Here is a 21,341-nt window from a genome sequence, read left to right as displayed (position 1 = left end):
TCCCAAAATGCTGGATTTCTCCTAGTTCTAAAAATTTGTAAGACTATAGCCGGAGACAGAGCTTTCTCCTTTAAAGCCCCTCAATTATGGAATAGCCTTCCAGCTCCGATCCGAGATACAGTTCCAAACTTTAAATCTAGACTTAAGACTCACCTATTTAATCAAGCCTTCAGCTAATATTCCCCTTGTAAGGTGTGGGGCTCGGGGGCCCCCAGATGTTGAGATTTCTGGTAATCTGAGATGTTGATGCTGTCATCTAGTGGTGTCATGGCATCAGTCTAGTTGTGACAATGACTTGACTAGAAAGCAATGTCTCAGTGAGCCCTCATGCCTGTGGTCACCTCTGAACCCCTCCCTTTGGTTATGCTGCTATAGATTAGTCTGCCGGAGCCACATGCTAATCACTGGCATGTGAGCTATGTACGTGGTCTGGCTTGCCGGGGTTGGATATGCCATTTCCACAAGAGGACGTGCTGATGCTAGCTCCTACCTGAGGCTCACCATCTACACCAAAGAGACTGTGACTACTTGGCCGGGGAACAAGGACCTTAACCTTATCTGTAGAACCATCCTGCGCACCACGGACTTGTGCTAACGGGCCGCCCAATGGAGGATGGGTTCCCTTTTGAGTCTTGGTCCTCCCGAGGTTTCTTCCTAATTCCCACCATCATAGCGAGTTTTTCCTTGCCACTGTGGCTTTTGGCTTGCTCATTATGGATCTGGACCCATATGATTGTAAAGCGGCTTTGTGACAACATGTGTTGTGAAAAGCGCTATATAAATAAATTTGACTTTTGACACACACACAGGCTGTATACATACACACACACAGGCTGTATATTATGCCATGTATCCCACTGCATGATTTAAACTGTGCTTGTATTTCATATGTACATGTTCATTGTATATTTAAGTGTAGATAGTGTTTCTCAATATTTTCAATATATTGTTGTTTATTTTTGTTCTGTTGTTTCACATATACACAAAGAAAGTCCTTGGTGAATAAAGATCCTCATCCAGATTCTGGACATCAATGCTCAAAATATTAAATTAAACTGTTAATCTATCTCCTCTCTCAGCTAAAGGTAGACCGCAAAACTGGAAAAACCTCTCATAATTTATAATCCAAACAATTAGTCAGCCTCTCCTGTCATTCTTTTTGCCTGGATTATGTTAGCACCTCATTTCCATCCCTACAGTGGGGACCTTTGTTCTCCTGTTTCCTGGATTAATCCAGCAGAGAGCTGGAGTGGGTAGGAGGGTCTGCAGCGCTCATGATAACATGAAGGGATTAACTTCAGAGAAGCAGCCGCTGAGACAGAGAGAGGGAGGAATGAAGAGAGGGAGGAAGAAAAGGAAGAGGAACCACATCAACTTGAAAGAGTCCCTCAGGCAGTGCTGAAGCGAGTTAAGGACACTAAGTAACCAGAAAACATACACACACACACACACACATACACACACACACACACACGTGTGCCCCCACATACACACACGCACACCCACACATACCCCCACACACATACACACATATATACACACACACACACATACACACACGTACGCATGCACACACACAGACACACACATGCACACACACACGCACACACACATGCACACACTCACACACACACACGCACACACATGCGCACATATACACACACACACACACACACAATTAGACACAGTTAGACACAGTTATGGAAAAGTTCTCCTGCAAAGGACATGCCCCCTTGTTCACACACTCTGTCTGGTCCAGCACAAATCTGCAAGAGGTTCTGTTTACTGCAGAATCCTCCTGGCTTATCTGGTCAGATCTCCACACTGTTCTTTACAGTGTCACACACACACACACACACACACACACACACACACACACACACACACACACACACACACACACACACACACACACACACACACACACACACACACACACACACACACACACTCTAGAAGGCTGCTTTTTCAGCAGCTCAACCAGCCAAAGCACAGAGTACAGTGTTGAACTGAAACCATGCCAAGGTCTCCTTGGGTGGGAAAGACGTAGTCTAAGGCCAGGGACACACCAAACAGACACAACACATGAGAGCAACCACGGGTGATTCATTGGCCTTCACTCCCCTCACCATCACCCCTCATCGCCGTTTACACGCCAACACACCAAACAGAAGACAGCTGGTCAACCACACACTTCTGGTCCACGCCGGCACAAATGAACATGACTTGAAAGCACAGCTTTCCTCCAATGGCCTGACGCTGATAGTCGGGTCCTTGACTGAAGACAGCGGAAATAGATAATGAAAGAAAAAATAAGGCCGATGCAATCTATGAGCTTAATCAATCTAACAATGGTATTACTAGTGTCAACGTGTTTGACAAACATTCTTCATTCTTCTGAAAAATTCTTCTGGTTCTTTGGTTGATTCAGTTGACTATAAACTTATACTGTGAATTACTGTATGATAATTAGTTATATATGAATCAGTGCTATACAAATATGTTAGAAAACAGGAACCAATAACAGTAAGACAATTCTTTCCAATTTGAATTGAATTGGATTGGAGGGAGGAAACAAATGAAATGAAATACACCAGTAAAATCACAGTAAAGCTGTGATGTCAGTGAGCTGTGATGTCATTGAGCTGTGAGGTCAGTGAGGTGTGCGGTCATTGGGCTGTGATGTCAGTAAGCTGTGATGTCAGTAAGTTGTGATGTCAGTGAGCTGTGAGGTAAGTGAGGTGTTTGGTCAGTGACCTATGAGGTCAGTGAGGTGTAATGTCAGTGAGCTGTGAGGTCAGTGAGCTGTTAGGTGACTGAGGTGTGAGGTCAGTGAGCTGTGAAGTCAGTGAGCTGTGTGGTCAGTGAGCTGTGAGGTCAGTGAGCTGTGAGGTCAGTGAGCTGTTAGGTGACTGAGGTGTGAGGTCAGTGAGCTGTGAAGTCAGTGAGCTGTGTGGTCAGTGAGCTGTGAGGTCAGTGAGCTGTGAGGTCAGTGAGCTGTGAGGTGACTGAGGTGTGAAGTCAGTGAGCTGTGAAGTCAGTGAGCTGTGTGGTCAGTGAGCTGTGAAGTCAGTGAGCTGTGAAGTCAGTGAGCTGTGTGGTCAGTGAGCTGTGAGGTCAGTGAGCTGTGTGGTCAGTGAGCTGTGAGGTGACTGAGGTGTGAGGTCAGTGAGCTGTGTGGTCAGTCCCACTTTGCTCCTTGGTGATTCCGCATGAACGTTCTTCCAATTTTGGTTTGGTTGCTTTGACGTCACAATCTCCCTAATTTTAGAGCGGGACTGGTATGTTGTTGCTTGGTTACCAAGTCGTATGTTCAAGCTCTGTGTCGCCTGAAGACACTTGAAGAGTTGATAGGAAAAAATAGGAACCATTCAGGCACACACTTACACATGCACAGGGGAGAGAGACCTGACGCACGACCGAATCTCTGTTGTAGTGAAATAAAAAAGTCTAAACTTCACTTGGAACTCTGTGTTTGATAGTTTTCCAGATCGACAATGTCACACTGTCATGGCCCTCGTGAGTCTTTGCTGTTTCTCTTTCTTGCTTTCGCTCTCTCTTCCTCTGACTTGCATTTAATTACTGTCCCCAACCATGTAACAGCGTAAACGCCAAAAACAAACCCAAGTCTCTGTAATTAAAAAGGCGATTAACTGTAGCTCTGGGATACAACATGGCAAGGTCCCAATTCAACTGCCACTGCTGGCACAGACACACACACACACACACACACACACATATATATATATACACACCACATCACACCACCCTACACACATACACTCATACACACACTTATACACATTACAAGCAATATGAGTAGTGAAAACAGGGAGAAGAAGAAGAGGTGAGGAAGACCTCCTGTCACCTCAGTGCACTGACAGAAGGAGGGAGAGAGAGTGGGAGAGGAAAGAGAGAGAGAAAGAGCTAAGAGAGAGGGTGAGAGAGAGAACAGGGGACTGAGGGAGTCAGACTGGGGCTGTGAGGGGGAATAAGAGTGGGTGAGAGAGAGCAAAACTCTGGGAAACATCGTTGAAGAGAGGGAAAGGGAGGCAGAGGGGTGGAGAGGGGGAGAAGGAGCGGATGGAGTGTAGGTGGGGGTGGGAGAGCAACAGAAGGGGAAAGACAGCAGGGATGAGGGGGGAGAGAGGAAGAGTGAGGTCTTATCACCCAACGCTGGAGACTGAGAAAGGTTTTCTGGTTTTGTGGCTGGGTTGTGGGCAGTGGCGTGGTGCACTCGTCTGCATCAGGACAAGCTAATTACAGTCATCATCACCACCACCCTCCTGCCGCCCAAAGGAAAAAATAGCGATTGCATAACAGCTCGAGCAGATCATCTCACTGCACCGCTGGAAGGGGAATACAGCTCACAGAGATGGTGGGAAACATTATAGACTCGTAATGGCTATGAGGTCAGCCTTTATCAGAATATGAAATCCAACAGAATAACAATGAAATGTTATGAATGAATGAATGAATGCATGAATGAATGAACGTAAACCTTGATCTTTAACTAAATTAATCTTGATCTTTAAGGTAACGCAACTAGGCACTCAGTTCTTTTAAAGGATGTCAATGGCAGAAAGTGTTATGAGGACAGAGGTCTTCATATAATAAAAAGGCTGTGATGATTCTTATTGCCAACATATTTTTCATAGCATGTCTATTTGTTAAATTATGAGCCATACGTTTACATTGGAAACAATTCAACTTTTGTAAGATGAGTTATGCTTAAGAGATGTTTGCGACCGTAAATCAAAAAAAGGATATGTCCATGTGCAAAAGACATCTTATGTAACATAATAAATGTTGCTTGAGTCAGACTGAAGTCTAAAGACCATCTTTTATGACATCATAAACGTTGCTTGAATCAGACTGACATCTAAAGACCATCTTTTGTGACATCATAAATGTTGCTTGAATCAGACTGGTCTAAAGACCATCTTTTGTGACATCATAAATGTTGCTTGAATCAGATTGAAGTCTAAAGACTACCTTTTGTGACATCATAAGCGTTGCTTGAATCAGACTGACGTCTAAAGACCATCTTTTGTGACATCATAAATGTTGCTTGAATCAGGCTGTAATCTAGAAGCTGCACTTAGCTCTGTGACCTGCACTGCAGAACAAAGTGCACAAGGAGAAAAGTGTACTCGCATAAAGGAGCAGTGGTGTTTCAGTCTAGTGGGTGGTTAGAGGTCACGGAAGGGGTTTCGCATAATCCTCATGTTCATAAAACCACTTTATTTTGTTTATTGCTTAGTATGGGAATGTTATCATTTTGGAATATGAAAACAATGAAGGATGACTAATAGCAGCATGAGCTACATCTGGGACTATAAAACGGCCTTGTGTTCCTGGGCTGTTATACCACCGTGCAACACAACCATCAGACAAAATCACCCCCACGAGATGGCGGCCCACGCCATTATGGATTATTAAAAAATATTCTCGGTTGAAAATATCTTTCTCCAAAATATAACCATGACCTAATGTAGGAAATATGACTCACTAGATTAATAATATTCCCTTTGTTGATACATATTTTGTTTTTCATTAAAAAAAAAAAGTTATAGCAGCCAGTAATTCCAGTTTTAGGGAAATGATGTCATAACTATAGTGGAAGGCACTACAGAGTACTCAGTGACTCAGTTCTTTGATTATTTTTGGGCGCTTTTTTAAGGTGGTCAGCATGTCTCCTGATAGGCATGTATCCATCTGTAGCATCAGCTTGATACTACCTTAACTGTTTACCGATGCCATTCATCTGTGTTTGGTGTATGTTACTGCCATTTTAAAATGGTTCTTCTGGACACTTTTGTTCCCCTTGAAGTAGTTTTACAGCATGACTGAGGCAACTGCTTCTCACGAAGTGACTAGTTCGCTTCTCTGAAATTCTGATAATGGCATAATGTTGCTTTAAAAAGTCAGAGCGCCGATTATCAGACCTTTTAATAGCTGCACATACTCTTAACTGTATTGTACCTAATTTGATTATCCCTGTAGGTCTCTCCTGTTTGCTTTTTTTTCAAAATTAAAGTCCTCTCTCATGTTGTGTCTCTGTTATGTGTTCGTGCTCTGTAGATATATCCTGCTGCAATCTTCTCTAATTAGGTATGGTCACTGGTAATTGTAGCAATGTAGGTTGCATATTTCAAAACAAATATCTAACAAATTTCGGTGTTTAATGTGTCCCCGAAGACCTCAGTTAAGTCTTCAGGGACATGACGCTTAGCAAGCTCAAGGAACGATGTTTCGGTTCCCAGAACACTTGCTCTAGTAGCAGGAGGGCTGAGAAGCTCGTAACTGTCTGGTGCAGGTGCACGACGAGCTGGATCAGAACTAAAACCTGCTATGGCTGCAGCTCTCTTAGGACTAAACTGACAACCTGTCACGTAGGGCAACGCCCCCTCTCGTAGCTGTCACTCTGGGTTCCCTCATGTCCGTGTTTCCTGCCTGTTTGTCCCGCCCTGCTCGTTTGTCTTCGTGTTTCCTTGTTTGTTACCACGCCCAGTGTCAGTGCCATCACCTGTCCCTAGTTAGTTTCTATGTATAAAGTCCCGTCATTCCCCAGTCGTGTCATCCGTGATTTTGTCTACTTCGTGCCTTGTGCTTTGTATACCTGTTCTTCGTGAGTATTGTTTCCGCTACCAGAGTACCTGCCTGTTCCGTGTTTCCCCGTCGTGTTTGGTTTATCTGTCCGAGTATGTCTGTTGTCATTTCTTGTATGGACTGCCTTCCCGATATGACCTGCGCCCGGTATTACGACTCTGCTTTTGGTATTCCCCGTATTAAATCTCGCTCATCTCTGCAATTGTGTCCGTCTCCTCGCTCCGTGGCGCGAGCCACGTTACATAATCACGGATCGATCCAGGACACAGCGAGAGAGCGAGACTCCGGTGAGTTTAGTCGCTGTAACGAGTTGTTGGCTGCTTCCGTGCAGTTTAACTCTCATGTGTTACAGCGCGAACGAGCCGGAGACAGGAATACCCCTGGCGCTGTGGGAACACGGAAGTCTCGACGCGCACCAACGAAAGCCCAGTCACTTTCGGTTTCGACTGGCTTTCGCGTCGAGACTCCTATTGAGCGCTACGTGTCTGCCCGGCTTGGCGAACACCACAGGCATGAGCAACCTGTGGTGCAAGCAGCGGGCAGACGGAATGAGCGCACAGACGAGCGTTGGCTTAACCCTCGGTTTGCTCTCGGTGGCCACTGCGAGCTCCCGACGCCTCGGAGGAGGCGGAGCCGTCGCAGAGAGAGCAACCGAGAGGCTTCTGTGTTTGTGTGTTCTTCCAGGCTCAACCCGGACACTGAGGAGGAGGACTTAACATCGCTGATCCCGCCGGCTACTCCACAGTACACCCCCATGTATTTTTTGGGGGGGAGTACCAGCCACGTCGGCTTGGCGGACACGCCCCCCGATGACGTCAGTATAGTGGCTCCGCCCCCCGAGGACGTCGGCTTGGCGGACACGCCCCCCGATGACGTCAGTATGGTGGCTCCGCCCCCCGAGGACGTCGGCTTGGCGGACACGCCCCCCGATGACGTCAGTATGGTGGCTCCGCCCCCCGAGGACGTCGGCTTGGCGGACACGCCCCCCGATGACGTCAGTATAGTGGCTCCGCCCCCCGAGGACGTCGGCTTGGCGGTTCCGCCCCCCGAGGACGTCGGCTTGGCGGTTCCGCCCCCCGAGGACGTCGGCTTGGCGGGTCCGCCCCCCGAGGACGTCGGCTTGGTGGCTCCGCCCCCCGAGTGCATCTCCTCACCTCGGATTCCTGTCCCCGCTGCCCGTAGGCAGTTCATACCTGTTCCTGTCCCCGCTGCCCGTCGGCAGTTCGTGCCTGTTCCTGTCCCCGCGACCCTGGAGGGGTCGTCCACGCCGGTTCCTGTCCCCGCGACCCTGGAGAGGTCGTCCACGCCGGTTCCTGCCCCCGCGACCCAGGAGTGGTCGTCCACGCCGGTTCCTGTCCCCGCGACCCAGGAGGGGTCGTCCACGCCGGTTCCTGTCCCCGCGACCCAGGAGGGGTCGTCCACGCCGGTTCCTGTCCCCGCGACCCAGGAGGGGTCGTCCACGCCGGTTCCTGTCCCCGCGACCCAGGAGTGGTCGTCCACGCCGGTTCCTGTCCCCGCGACCCAGGAGGGGTCGTCCACGCCGGTTCCTGTCCCCGCGACCCAGGAGGGGTCGTCCACGCCGGTTCCTGTCCCCGCGACCCAGGAGGGGTCGTCCACGCCGGTTCCTGTCCCCGCGACCCAGGAGGGGTCGTCCACGCCGGTTCCTGTCCCCGCTGCCCGCCAGCGGACCCTGCCTGTTCCCGCTGCCCGCCAGCGGACCCTGCCTGTTCCCGCTGCCCGCCAGCGGACCCTGCCTGTTCCCGCTGCCCGCCAGCGGACCCTGCCTGTTCCCGCTGCCCGCCAGCGGACCCTGCCTGTGCCCGCTGCCCGCCGCCCGGCTCCGCCTGTGCCCGCTGCCCGCCGCCCGGCTCCGCCTGTGCCCGCTGCCCGCCGCCCGGCCCCGCCTGTGCCCGCTGCCCGCCGCCCGGCCGCGCCTGTGCCCGCTGCCCGCCGCCCGGCCGCGCCTGTGCCCGCTGCCCGGCCGCGCCTGTGCCCGCTGCCCGCCGCCCGGCCGCGCCTGTGCCCGCTGCCCGCCGCCCGGCCGCGCCTGTGCCCGCTGCCCGCCGCCCGGCCGCGCCTGTGCCCGCTGCCCGCCGCCCGGCCGCGCCTGTGCCCGCTGCCCGCCGCCCGGCCGCGCCTGTGCCCCAAGAGACTGTGCTGCCCCCTGTTGGGCATGGACTTTGTGTTCCCCCTGCTCCGCCATGTACCTCCTATGTTCCGTTGGCCGTGTTCCCCTTGCTCCCTGGTCCCGTCCCTGGTTTTGTTTTGGTCCCTGTCCCCGTGGTTGTGTCTGTTCGTGTCCGTGTTCCTGTTCCTGTGTCTGTTTCCTGTGGTGTCGTCTCTGTCCCCGTCCCCGTGTCTGTTCCCCAAGTTGTTACCCACCTTGTTCCTGTCCCCGTCACCATCGTCCAGGCCGTGTTTGCCTCAGTGTTTACCTCTGCCCTGTCCCCTGGCCCCGCTCCAGTGTCTGTCCCCAGTCCTGTCCTGTCCAGCCCTGCTCCTGTGCCTCGCCCTGGCCCTGTCCTGCCCCCCTGTGTCCCGTGTCATGCCGTGTCCCGGCCCAGCTCTTGGCCTGTCTCCCTGTCTCCGGTCCCTGCCGTGTCCCAGGTCCCCCGTCCTATTTTGTCTGGTCCTGTCCCTCCGGTCTGTCCTGTGTCCGCTGTCCCTGTCCTGTCTGCCCTTGCGTGCCCCGGAGTGGCACGCTTTGAGGGGGGGTTCTGTCACGTAGGGCAACGCCCCCTCTCGTAGCTGTCACTCTGGGTTCCCTCATGTCCGTGTTTCCTGCCTGTTTGTCCCGCCCTGCTCGTTTGTCTTCGTGTTTCCTTGTTTGTTACCACGCCCAGTGTCAGTGCCATCACCTGTCCCTAGTTAGTTTCTATGTATAAAGTCCCGTCATTCCCCAGTCGTGTCATCCGTGATTTTGTCTACTTCGTGCCTTGTGCTTTGTATACCTGTTCTTCGTGAGTATTGTTTCCGCTACCAGAGTACCTGCCTGTTCCGTGTTTCCCCGTCGTGTTTGGTTTATCTGTCCGAGTATGTCTGTTGTCATTTCTTGTATGGACTGCCTTCCCGATATGACCTGCGCCCGGTATTACGACTCTGCTTTTGGTATTCCCCGTATTAAATCTCGCTCATCTCTGCAATTGTGTCCGTCTCCTCGCTCCGTGGCGCGAGCCACGTTACACAACCTCTAATCTGTCTGACGTTTGGCCCTTGTCCATGTCTGAATCATCTAGCAACATGTAGAGGACATTTGACAGGAAAAGTGACATATTTTCCTCTTTAGTCTTCACATTCTTCGTTTCAGCACCTTTTCCTGTAATATTTGAAAGAAATCTGTGAAGAAACATTTTTTAATGTTTTTATTTTCTCCAGTGGAGAGAAGAGATAGATTTCTGGCAATTGGCTTTCTATGCTAATGCCTGCTATTCGTTTTAGTGAGGGGTAGGACAGATGAAGATGAATACTCAGCTCCAGCAAACTTAAACACTGACAGCAGACATAAACACTGACAACAAACACAGACACCAGACTTAAACACAGACACCAGACTTCAAAACTGACAACAGAATGGGAAGCTTCCTTTAAATGGGTCAGGACATTGAATATCAGATCCAATCAATTTATTTTTATTTTGCAGCATGTTTTCTATAAAAGGAAATATTGGATCAGCTCTCACATATGGTTTTACATTTGCCTTTTTAAAATGGTTATACTATATTGAAGTCTGCTACTCACTGGTGCTATATAAGCTTTTTAAGTGTGGCTGGTTTTAATACACAAACACATGTATACAGACAACAGGTGTGTTAAGGATGTTTTGCATAGTCGATTCACAGAATATGTTTACAGACATGTAGCCTACAATTATTTCATCATTGAGGTGCAATTCACACATACGCACACTCACACACTCCCTACTTCAGACCTCAGACATCTTAGTCATCGACTGTGTTATGTGTCAATGCCAGCAAATGTTACAGTATCTATGAGCCTGAATCTAGTATGGTTATAACAAAGCTTTCATTCGTTTTAAGCAACTTGGTAAACTAACAAACCCAGATTGATCTGATTTTCTAGAACAAAATGGGTAGTTTTCTATACTGAAACCCAGGAGCATAGCAAGTGGTCCTCCTGATTTTGGCCAGTGTACACTTGACATCTCTCCTCCATCACATCCTGCACCGTCAATGCCTCCTGCCTTCTCGTCTCCATAATGATGCCCTCTCCTCTCACACTTACTCTCTACCTCCCACTCATGGAAAAAGCTATAATAAATTGCTTCGACATCTTTAATGATCATCGTATTACAGTGATTGCAAAAGACCTAAAGCCTCTTATGAATCTGAACATTTTTGTCTTTATGTGAGGAGGAGACGCAAAAAAGTGAACCGGCAAACGACTTTACCAGCTTTTATTTAAGATTTGAGGAGCGTACTATCAAATGGAGCGGAGAAAAACAGAAGGACGATCCAGAGAAGAAGGTCAAGTGTTTGGAGGTAATGGAGGTAGAGAAGATGCTTTGGCTGACTGGGACCAGAAAGAGAGAATATGGGTGTGATAATTACACTGCTGAGAAATTTGTATCTGTCTGTTCCTCTACAGCACGTGCGTAGTCTATGGGAGCGATGCACAATGATCCACTGGTGAAGGTGGATAAACTTGAGAAGCCTGGTGAGTTCAAGGCCGGTTGCCTTCACATATTTAATAGTGAAAGCATTTGAGAAATTGATTAGCGTGGAGGAAGCAGTGCAGACTGAGGAGACCCGCCGCAGTTTACCAACAGGCCAACAAACGGGTGGGGCGGAAGGTGCTATAAGTGGACGGGTGGAGCGGAAGGTGCTATAAGTGGACGGGTGGAGCAGAAGGTGCTTCAAGTGCTTCCTGGCATTTTTTACACAATCATTTGGAAGGACAAAAAAGTATTTTAAAAACTATTATTATCCATTTTTATACTACTAAGCCACATTTATATAATAAATGATTATAATTACTCTTGACTTTTTAACAATTATGACTGAGAGTCAAATAATTCACTCTGCTCATCTTTATTCTTTTACTGACTCTCCTCATGATTGGATATTTATCTCCTCCTCGTGTTTATTTAATATACAAATGGGGGTTGGATTTATAATAACAGGTACAGTATTTTACAAAGTGTATGAGCCAACAACTCAGCTGTAGGCTGAGAACTGCCTGAGACAAGAACAGCCATAGGTGAATTTGTGTGGTGTTGGGGATTCAAACCTACAGTGATGGCATCACAGCTGAAACAGTTAATAGTTACAGATACCTTGACATTTGCATTTATTTGTTGCTTTAGAAATCTGAGCATCACGAATAATGCGCCTCTCAGCAGTACTGAAGCTAGCAGTCAGATTACGGGATACTACCAAATGTTCTTACAACAGGTTCAGAAGCACATTCAACATCTGACACTGAATGAATTACTTTCACAAGATATTAACTGTATTGTAACAGAGTAACTGTATTGTAATATGTTTTTTTAATCCTTGTCTTTTTATTTTCCTGTTTTAGAAGTGTCTTGTGTTTACAGTGTATTTACGTCATAGTTGCTTATTAATTTAAGAATGACTGCTGCAAATCACATTCCTAGATAGCAATTAAGACTGCAAACTGCAATGAACAGATGTGACGGGCAGGAAGCGATCACGCCAAGTCTCAGGGAAAAAGGATGGTTTAATAGAAAGTGCGCAAACCAAAAACCCATGTGTCGATCCAAATTAAGGATATAATGACCAGCGGTCAACTGGTACAAAGACAAGACATATATAGGCAAACAAACGACCCTCAGGTGAGACGGATCACGGGCTCCGCCCACCTGAGGGACACACACTACGCAACAAAACAATAACAACAACAACAGCCGCTGTGGACGGAGGCGACCGGTAGGGGGCTGCCTCACTGTGACAACAGATGTAACTCAAATCTTACAGCTTGTTACTATAGATACGTGTTACTATAGATACATAGTCCCTCCTTAGTTCCAGGAACAGAGTTAAAAAAGAAAATATAGTCTTAGATGAATCCCACCTAAGTTTATCAGTCTTTGTAAGTCTTCTTATTCTATTGTGATTTGCATATTTCAGGTTGAGCTCTTTTTAGGTTGAGGTGCCAATCTGAGTGAAATGTTTGTCATCTTGTACGAGTTTTACCTATTATGGATAAATGGCTAAAACATTGTCATCCAGAAAAAAATGCTGCAAACATTTAGTGATCATGCAATAAAAAAATGATAGCCTATAATGATTGTGTTACTTATTTGTCTAAGATTTTTAATTTTCATGTGGGCTGTTGAATTCATGTATATGTTTGACAGCAAGGCTGTGGGAAGAAGAGGTGCAAAGGGTTCTACAACACCCCCTAGTGGACGGTAGAGGACTTTACGCGTGCACATACCTCTTCTGCTAGCTCATGAATTCTGACACTGATTTGACTCCATTTTATGACGACTGAGCAATAAGTATACAGTACTGTCCGGGCCGGCGCCAGAACATATACAGTGAGGGGGCGTCAGAAAATTTCGGGGTGGCGAACGTAAGTTGTTGAGCCGGGGGGGATGGGGAGTGGCGAACGCAAGTTGTTTATTGAGCGGGGGGCATACCTGTCAAGTTTTCCCGTATATGACGTCATCGCCTAATTTGCATAATCAGTTATTTGCATATAGCTGCAATCGAGGCTGTAGGAGAAACGAAAACATCTTTGGAGTGGCAAAAAGTGAAGAAAAAACACCCCAAATATGTTTTGAACTACAAATGAATAAAAAATTAATTTTCTAGTGGTATTTCTAGCTACAAATGGGGACATCTCCTGGGCATATTTCTGTGCCTTTAGCCCGCGTTTGTGCTTGGCAGATTGTTCGTGTCACAGCTACATATCTTACAGAATGAGTAGCTATGCCCCTTCATGCTCCTCTTTAGGAAAGTAAATTCCCTGTTCCATTCGTCAAGGTACTCACACGTAGGCCTATGCTTAGCTTTTTTGGCAGGACTGCCTTCTCTCGTTAAATCCATCTCTGATTTGTTGTTCCAGGTTTGCTCCCACTGTCGACACTGAACCCGCAAGTTTAAATATTTTTTTTTTTTAAGCATTCATGTGTCGCTCCAAACAGAATTCTGTCACTAGCCTCGCGAGAACTGTCATCTGCAGTAGTCTGGGTGGCAGTTCTCGCGAGGCTAGTGACAGAATTCTGTTTGGAGCGACACATGAATGCTTTAAAAAAATAAAAATTGAAAACTGAAAATACGGGACAAATACAGGAAAATAAAAATACGGGATGACGCCGGGACAGAGCGGTAAAATACGGGACTGTCCCGGCCAAAACGGGACACTTGACAGGTATGGCGGGGGGGTGGCGTGTAACGATTGATAAGTGGCCGAGGGGGTGCCATGTAGCGATTGCTGTAAAATAAATGGGTCTTATTATTTACATTGAGGGGGCAGGACACCTCACCTGAGGGGGCGACGCCCCCCCCCCCCCCCGTGGCGCCGGCCCTGAGTACTGTACTCACGCTTACACAATGGTTTGGTTATTGATCAAGCACAGAGAATCCTTAAGCGTTAGTAGTGTGGAATTTAGCATCATAACCCATAGCAACATTTAAAAATTGCACATATTTCAGATTTCTGAGGTATACTCTGATAAACAGGGCGCACAGTACGTGGCATCAAACACAGCAATTAATTGGTTAATTAAATACTCATCGAAACACCAACAGGCTACGTGTCAGTGAACAAGGCATGTAGAAAGAAAGGCGTAAGCAAATGTAGCTTATACCCAAATCACAGTGTGATTTAGGTTACAATTAAGTTTTACTTTAAAGGTGTTAGCAACCATTAAGCCACACCCCTGCTGTCTAATCCTTTCATTATTTTTTCAATGTAGTTAATAAGCCTTTTACAGAAATTATGGAATAGTATGAGAAAAGATAGCTATAACGAAACAACAAGCCACAAGCCAGGTTATTGAGGATAACGACACAATGTCACGAGGAGCGTAGCGGCAAAGCGGCCATCCTAATCCCCATTATAATTTAACGCGATCTGTCTTTCATCAAGCGTCATACATCACACATATATACATGTACGCATGGTGAGAAAATACTCGTGGGACACCGTAGGCTGGGATTATAAAACGGGAAAGTTTCCTCGGATTGGTAAAGTCAAAGTTATCCCTGCTGTGTGGGAGGTGCTCATATTGCTATAGGAGTTTAAACACCTTTCTTTACAGGCCCGGCTTCCAGATCTAGGGGGTATGCTAATAAAACGGGAAGTGGGACTTGAGCTCCTTAAGACTTTGAGATGAACTGCAGAGCTCTGAAGGTTAAGAGACACCCGACAGGAGTCGATGCATTGTTTCCTGCCTGGAAAAACACAACTTGATTAAAAAGGATGAAAGTATGAAAGGTACACGTTCACAAAAATATAAAAAAATGAACCTAACCTAAAGTTCATAGTTAAATTTCATAGTAATTTCACATAAGCACTTATTACTGCGCTACACTGCTGCAGTATTGGAGATGGGATGGTGTAGGTCAGAGCCTGTTCAGTATGTCTTGGGATCCTTTGAGGTTGTCGAGAGTTTGTGTGTGGGTGTGTGGCGTCTGTTCGCTCCGAGCTGGAAGTCTTATACTGCAGGAAAAAATAGCATTTTAATTGTTTCATGAAATGTCTTCACAGCCAAGACAGATAATTGAGGACTTGTGACTAAAGCTTGTCGAAAGTGATTTCAAAGACGACGGGGCCTCGTGCGGTTTGGAGAGGCGTTTAAATCAACATGTCAGACTAAAGAATACTTGTGCATGGCGGAGCTGCGTCTCAGCTGGTCGGCAATTGGTGGTCTTTTGTTTGCTCTCTGAACGGCAATTTTAAAAAGCCACGGAGAACGTGTTATGGTGTCAGGCTGTGCTGTCGTACGAAGAGACCTCTTGACTGACGGTACTTAAAATAACATCCCATCAGACCTGAGCTTGCGTAGTTAAGGGGAGATGCGAGACATCCTCCGTTTTCTCAAGATGCTCCCTATAGCAGAAGCCCATATGAGAGACACACGTGAGACACTGAAAATTGCTTAATATTTCACAAGAAATATACAAATATTAGGTAGATCTTTACAGCCAAAGACAAGGAAGGTTTAGCGACCTTTTTAATCTTTCTTGTAACTGGATCATGCAGGGTTCCAGGTTTAAAGGCGGCTTTTGAGTCATCTTTGAAAGGTTCGTTTGCCTTGTCTGTTAGGCAGAGGGTACCATGTGCAACCTTACACTCTTAGTGATTATGGCAGTCGCGTGTGTTTATTCCAGGTGGAGTGCTTATGCAAGGCAGCCGTTTCATTCCTCCTCTCGCCTTCAGGTTAGGTGACGCATTTTGATGCCTTTACAATCCTCAAACGTGTCAGCCATGCTCTGCACAGCGCAGCGGAGGGAGAGAGAGAGCACCTCCGTGCTGCGTATGACAGACAGCAGCCGCAGAACAGCGCATGCACATCAAACACTTCGTGTCAGAGGTACGAGTCAAAAGGTCAGCTTGAATGCCCATGGGGGAGCTTCTCAGAAAGATGTACAGCTCTCTTTGCATGCATGAAAACGATGTCCTAAACGCAGTCCCGTGAGACGACGATGATGATGATGATAAGTGTTTTTAGGACCATGCCAATTGTTTTTTTTTTTTTACCAGCATGTGTGTGAGCGAGGAAATGGGAGGTGCACGCGAATGTATCCGCGCCCGATCAGAGCTCTCATGAACGTCCGTGGAGTTTGTGAGGCGCGCGAGGAGCGCGTGTGATTTCAGCGGCACGAGCTGCTATTTTGATGAGGTTGCCAGGCAATAGGTGTGAACAGTTCGCTAAAGGTGCGGTAATTATAGCAGGTAAGGGAATTAACGCACCAAACAGTTGCTGCGTGACAGATAAAGAGATATGATTACTTTAACAGAATGTGTTTATGATCAAGCTGAAACACCTAATTACTGGCAGACTGTGCACAATTAATATTAATGAGCTCCACCCTTACCTGAGGCATATAAGAAAGGTGTCAACCTGTGAATTCAATAATGTGGTTTCAATACTGTGAAACTCTTCAATAGACTGCAGAGCTCCATAAAAGCATAAAACAGATACGTGTTACTTCTGATACACCTTCTGTCACACGCTTAGTCTTGACCACTAATCTCTATTGAACGGTCAACCTCCACCTTGTTTCCTGTGGCTTAACAGAGTAACAGAATCCATGACTGCAGTTCTGAATGTCTCTCCTTTCTCTGCACCGGCGTGCACCTCTGATTACGCTTCATTAAAACACTCGGCGCCATCTTGACTGCTTCACAGATGTATGAGACAAGTAATTGGCTGAGTAGATCATTAATGGCCACACCTTTCTAACCATGTTATACCCCAGCTGGTTAATTTGCCCGTGGGCTGCGTGAAAACGCCTCGTGAACAGACCCTATGATTCTTCTCCATCAGTCAGAAGACATTCTCACATATTCAGAGCACATGTAGGGGGAGGAAGTGCAGTTCTGAAGGACAACGGATTGCTGAGGGTGCCATCTAAAAGGACGTTTGTGCTTGTGTGTTCTTTATATTCATGTTAAGTCTTGCATTAAAAAGCTGGAACTTGTCCTATTTAGAACTGTAGTGATAAGCTGAATTCAATTATTTCCCAAGGAAGCTGATGACCACTAAATATGCAAATTAAGGGCACACAAAAACCTGACAATAAGTGTGGCAGTTCCTAAGATGGATGCCATGTGGATGTGGACTCGTGGTTTGTGACCAGAGCCGGAGTGGCTAATCGGGAGATTCGGGAGGATTCCCGATGGGCCGGCTCATGTCAGTCTATAGTTTGGGCCAATTGGGAGGGAAAAATAATTTTGGGCCGGATTTGGACATGAAACTCCCGGGCTGAAAATGTGTCCCACTCCGGCCCTGTTTGTGACTGAAGGATCTGATAATGTACGGTGAATGAGGGTGCCGTCTCCCACTCCTACAGTCTTTTAACATGACTCTGTGCCATTATGAACATTTGTGTTTCAAAACAAGTTTACTTAATAAAAAATGCCTATAATAGGCTTGAGATAATGTGAATTTAGATTTGAGGGTTTCAGCATGTGGGGTGCACTGCCCTGGTGGGGCGGCAGGACCTGTTAGAAATTATGAGATTTTTATTATTCAACATGCAGCATTCATATGAAAACATTTAGACAGCAGTGAAACTGTTCTGACAGTTCAGGCAATTTTAAGCAATTCATTATTGTCCCACTAGAGGGTGCTAGAATGGCTTATTTTAGAGCAGGCTAGCTACATCCTGTTCACCTTCAGTCAGGAGAATATGGATAACAAAATATAATATTTATTTAAGTAGAATTAATATTGTTGATTTGACCTTTTGAGTAACACATCATAAGTTATAAGTATTTGAGGATGAGTGCATCTGAAACTAGACAAGCAGACACTTTTTGAAAAAGACCTAAAGCCCCTGTTTAAGACATGAATATCGTAGCGCCAATTACAGTGCGACATGACTGTCATGTGACCCGATACTTTCCTCTGATTCGTAACTGCAATCATCTGCTGCATCTGGATGGAGGATTAAGACACTGAATCTTAATTCTGGTTTGAGAATAAGTACATTAAACACAAAACTACATTAAATGCAAACAGAAGTGCTTTTGATTCATTGCAATTCTTCAGCAGGCATTGAATTAATGTCAACACAGACTTACGGAACTGCAGAGATCTACAGCAGAGGTTGGGGAGTCTGTCCATAGGACAACAATCAGTCGTACACTGCACAGATCAGGCCTTTATAGAAAAGTGGCAAGAAGAAAGACATTTCTCAAAGATCTCCATAAAAAGTCTCGTTTAAAGTTTGCCACAAGCCACCTGGGAGACACACCAAACATGTGGGAGAAGGTGATGGGCAGATGAAACAAAAATCAAACTTTTTGGCCACAATGCAAAACGATATGTTTGGCGTAAAAGCAACACAGCTCATCACCCTGAACACACCATCCCCACTGTGAAACATGGTGGTGGCAGCATTTGGGCCTGTTTCTTCAGCAGGGACCGGGAAGATGGATGGAGCCAAATACAGGACCATTCTGGAAGAAAACCTGTTGGAGTCTGCAAAAGACCTGAGACTGGGACAGAGATTTAACTTCCAGCAAGACAATGATCCAAAACATAAAGCAAAATCTACAATGGAATGGTTCACAAATAAACGTATCCAGGTGTTAGAATGGCCAAGTCAAAGTCCAGACCTGAATCCAATAGAGAATCAGTGGAAAGAGCTGAGAACTGCTGTTCACAAACCAACCTCACTGAGCTCCAGCTGTTTTGCAAGGAAGAATGGGCAAGAATTTCAGTCTCTCTATGTGCAACACATAACATACCCCAAGCGACTTGCAGCTGTAATCACAGCAAAAGGTGGCATTACAAAGTATTAACGCAAGGGGGCCGAATAATTTTGCACGCCCCACATTTCAGTTTTTTTTATTTGTTAATGTAAATACTATATATTTATTTGAAGCGTGAAATGTGGCAAAAGGTTGAAAAGGGGCCGAATACTTTCGCAAGGCACTGTACTCATCATCTGATTAACCTTTCAGCTGTTTGTGTCAATGAGAATTTTTGAACCCATCACTACAGTGATTTCAATTCTGCGAACATCAGGCAGTCAACTTGTGTTCAGATTTCATATTTTATATCAGACTTACTATCTAAACAAGTCCTTCTTGTTTGTTGGAAGCCAAAGCATCTCCAGACTGCTGCACTGACATGCTCCTTCTGGACAAGCTCTCGAATTTTTCACTCTCTACCAAAGAGAAGGGCAGAAGTACCGCAGTTTGCCACACCCGGCCAATCAGACGCCTCCAACCTGTCAATCACCAGCCCCTCTACCAATCACAACCCTTGTCCACTTCCATATTTACAATCACCCTCCAATTGTTGACCATCTCTCACACACACACACACACATACACACACACACTACACTTATGTATTTCTTTGCACCTTATGCAAGCCCACAGGTTCCTCCAGCGTTTGCTTTGGTCTGACTCTCCTCTGGGTCGAGCAAGCTATAAGGATTCCTTTCTGCTCTTTTATCTCTTAGCCTTTGCCCCCAGTCCCCCTGTTCTGTTCTTGTTTGGTTTTTTGCCCGACAGGGAATCTATTATGTTTTATTTGTAGTTCATTTGTGATGTTGTTTGTTTATTTTGTAGAATGTTTAACTAATAATAGATATAGTTTTCTTTTGCACAAAGGAATGAAAACTTTTAAAAATCACATGGCAAATAAATAAAATCAAAAGTAAAATTTATTGGCCTAATATCGTATGTAATTTAAATTATCACACATACACACACACACACACACACACACACACACACACACACATATGCATGCATAAACACACACACACACACACACATACACACATGCACATATGCATGCATAAACACACACACATGCACATATGCATGCACAAATGTGCGCACACACACACACAGACACACACACACACAAAACCCCCAGAATGGGCATCCAGTAAATATTCTAAATCATGTAAAAGAAAAAAGATTCAGTTTAATAAATGAATTTTATATTGAATTGAATTTCTTCAATTCAGTTGTTTGAACAGGATTAATAGAGTATATACAGTGATTTTCTTCCTTGCAGTGAAGTCACAGAAAACAACCAAGTGATATGTCTTGGCATTTTGTGCACTAATATTCACCCATTCAACACCGATCTGGGTCACAACTGCCTGCTCTTCCGTCTAACAGGTAGAGGCTCTGGGAGGGTGAATCAGGCTTCCTTCTGTTTCTCTACACGTCTGCCTGCTTCTACCGCACTGCAGTGACATCGTCAGAGATGATCAGAGATGGTCAGAAATGGTAAACTGCTGGCCCTACAGGACGGAGCTGCACCTCTTTGACCACTGGTGATTTAGAAAGTGTGTCACAGGCTACACCGAATTAAAAGTATATGTGTATTTGGAAAATGTTTTTGGTAATTTACAAATATACACAGGAACAGGAAGGAAAAGCAAGCAATGATAAATACATAAAAATTTTTTGTTTTTTTACTGTGATTTTTTTTTATTTGATACTGAGACATTACTGTTTGGTGTGTACAGGTTTTCTCTGAGTGTTTATTGGAAAATGTAGTTGATCAGATTTACTCAGCATGTTCATTAAAGAAAGTGGTGCAGCACTGTGATATTACTGTCACCCTGCTGACTTTATGGCCAGGGTGAGGAGAGTGAAACGTTATTCTGGGTGTAAAGATTAAAGTCACAGAAAAGTAAAATTCACACACACACACGCACACGTTTAGAAACATGGACAATAGCACCACCCTGTGGGTAAAACAGATACTACAGTATTTGTAGCGAAAACAAGGCAGAACAGTCCAAACAGGTAATGCAGACACCAACTAAGCTAAAGATAAATAATAGATACATAATAATAGATTCTTTAAATAATGCTACATCCTGTGACACAAAATATAATCTAAATTATTTTTGCACTGAAATGTGCTGTTTCATATATTCTTTGTGCCCACAGTGTAGCTTGTGAGGATCAAACCGTTTAATAATTTCAGACTCTTTAAGTCTTATTTGCAAAATGAACTGTGGGTTTGCGCAAATTAAGCATAAAAGACTATTGCTTCTACTTTGTAGTAAAAAAACAAATGCATCACTAAC

At 45.7% G+C, this 21,341-nt stretch overlaps 2 long non-coding RNA genes across 2 annotated transcripts; one reads left to right on the top strand and one right to left on the bottom strand.

Annotated features, from left to right (window-relative positions):
• The first annotated feature begins 4,170 nt into the window (after positions 1 to 4,170).
• LOC143485921 (uncharacterized) lies at positions 4,171 to 20,548 on the top strand. The gene is made up of 3 exons (XR_013123074.1): positions 4,171 to 4,378; positions 11,218 to 11,286; positions 20,419 to 20,548. It is a non-coding gene; the product is annotated as an uncharacterized LOC143485921 (long non-coding RNA).
• Positions 14,097 to 16,697, bottom strand: LOC143485998 (uncharacterized). The gene is made up of 3 exons (XR_013123097.1): positions 16,644 to 16,697; positions 15,775 to 16,528; positions 14,097 to 15,654 (listed from the first exon to the last, which is right to left on the bottom strand). It is a non-coding gene; the product is annotated as an uncharacterized LOC143485998 (long non-coding RNA).
• Positions 20,549 to 21,341: the final 793 nt, after the last annotated feature.

The sequence above is a fragment of the Brachyhypopomus gauderio genome, unplaced genomic scaffold, assembly GCF_052324685.1.
Source record: "Brachyhypopomus gauderio isolate BG-103 unplaced genomic scaffold, BGAUD_0.2 sc43, whole genome shotgun sequence".
Taxonomy (NCBI): Eukaryota; Metazoa; Chordata; class Actinopteri; order Gymnotiformes; family Hypopomidae; genus Brachyhypopomus; species Brachyhypopomus gauderio.
Note: the sequence above shows the minus strand (reverse complement) of the source record. Positions and strands in the feature narration are given on the sequence as shown.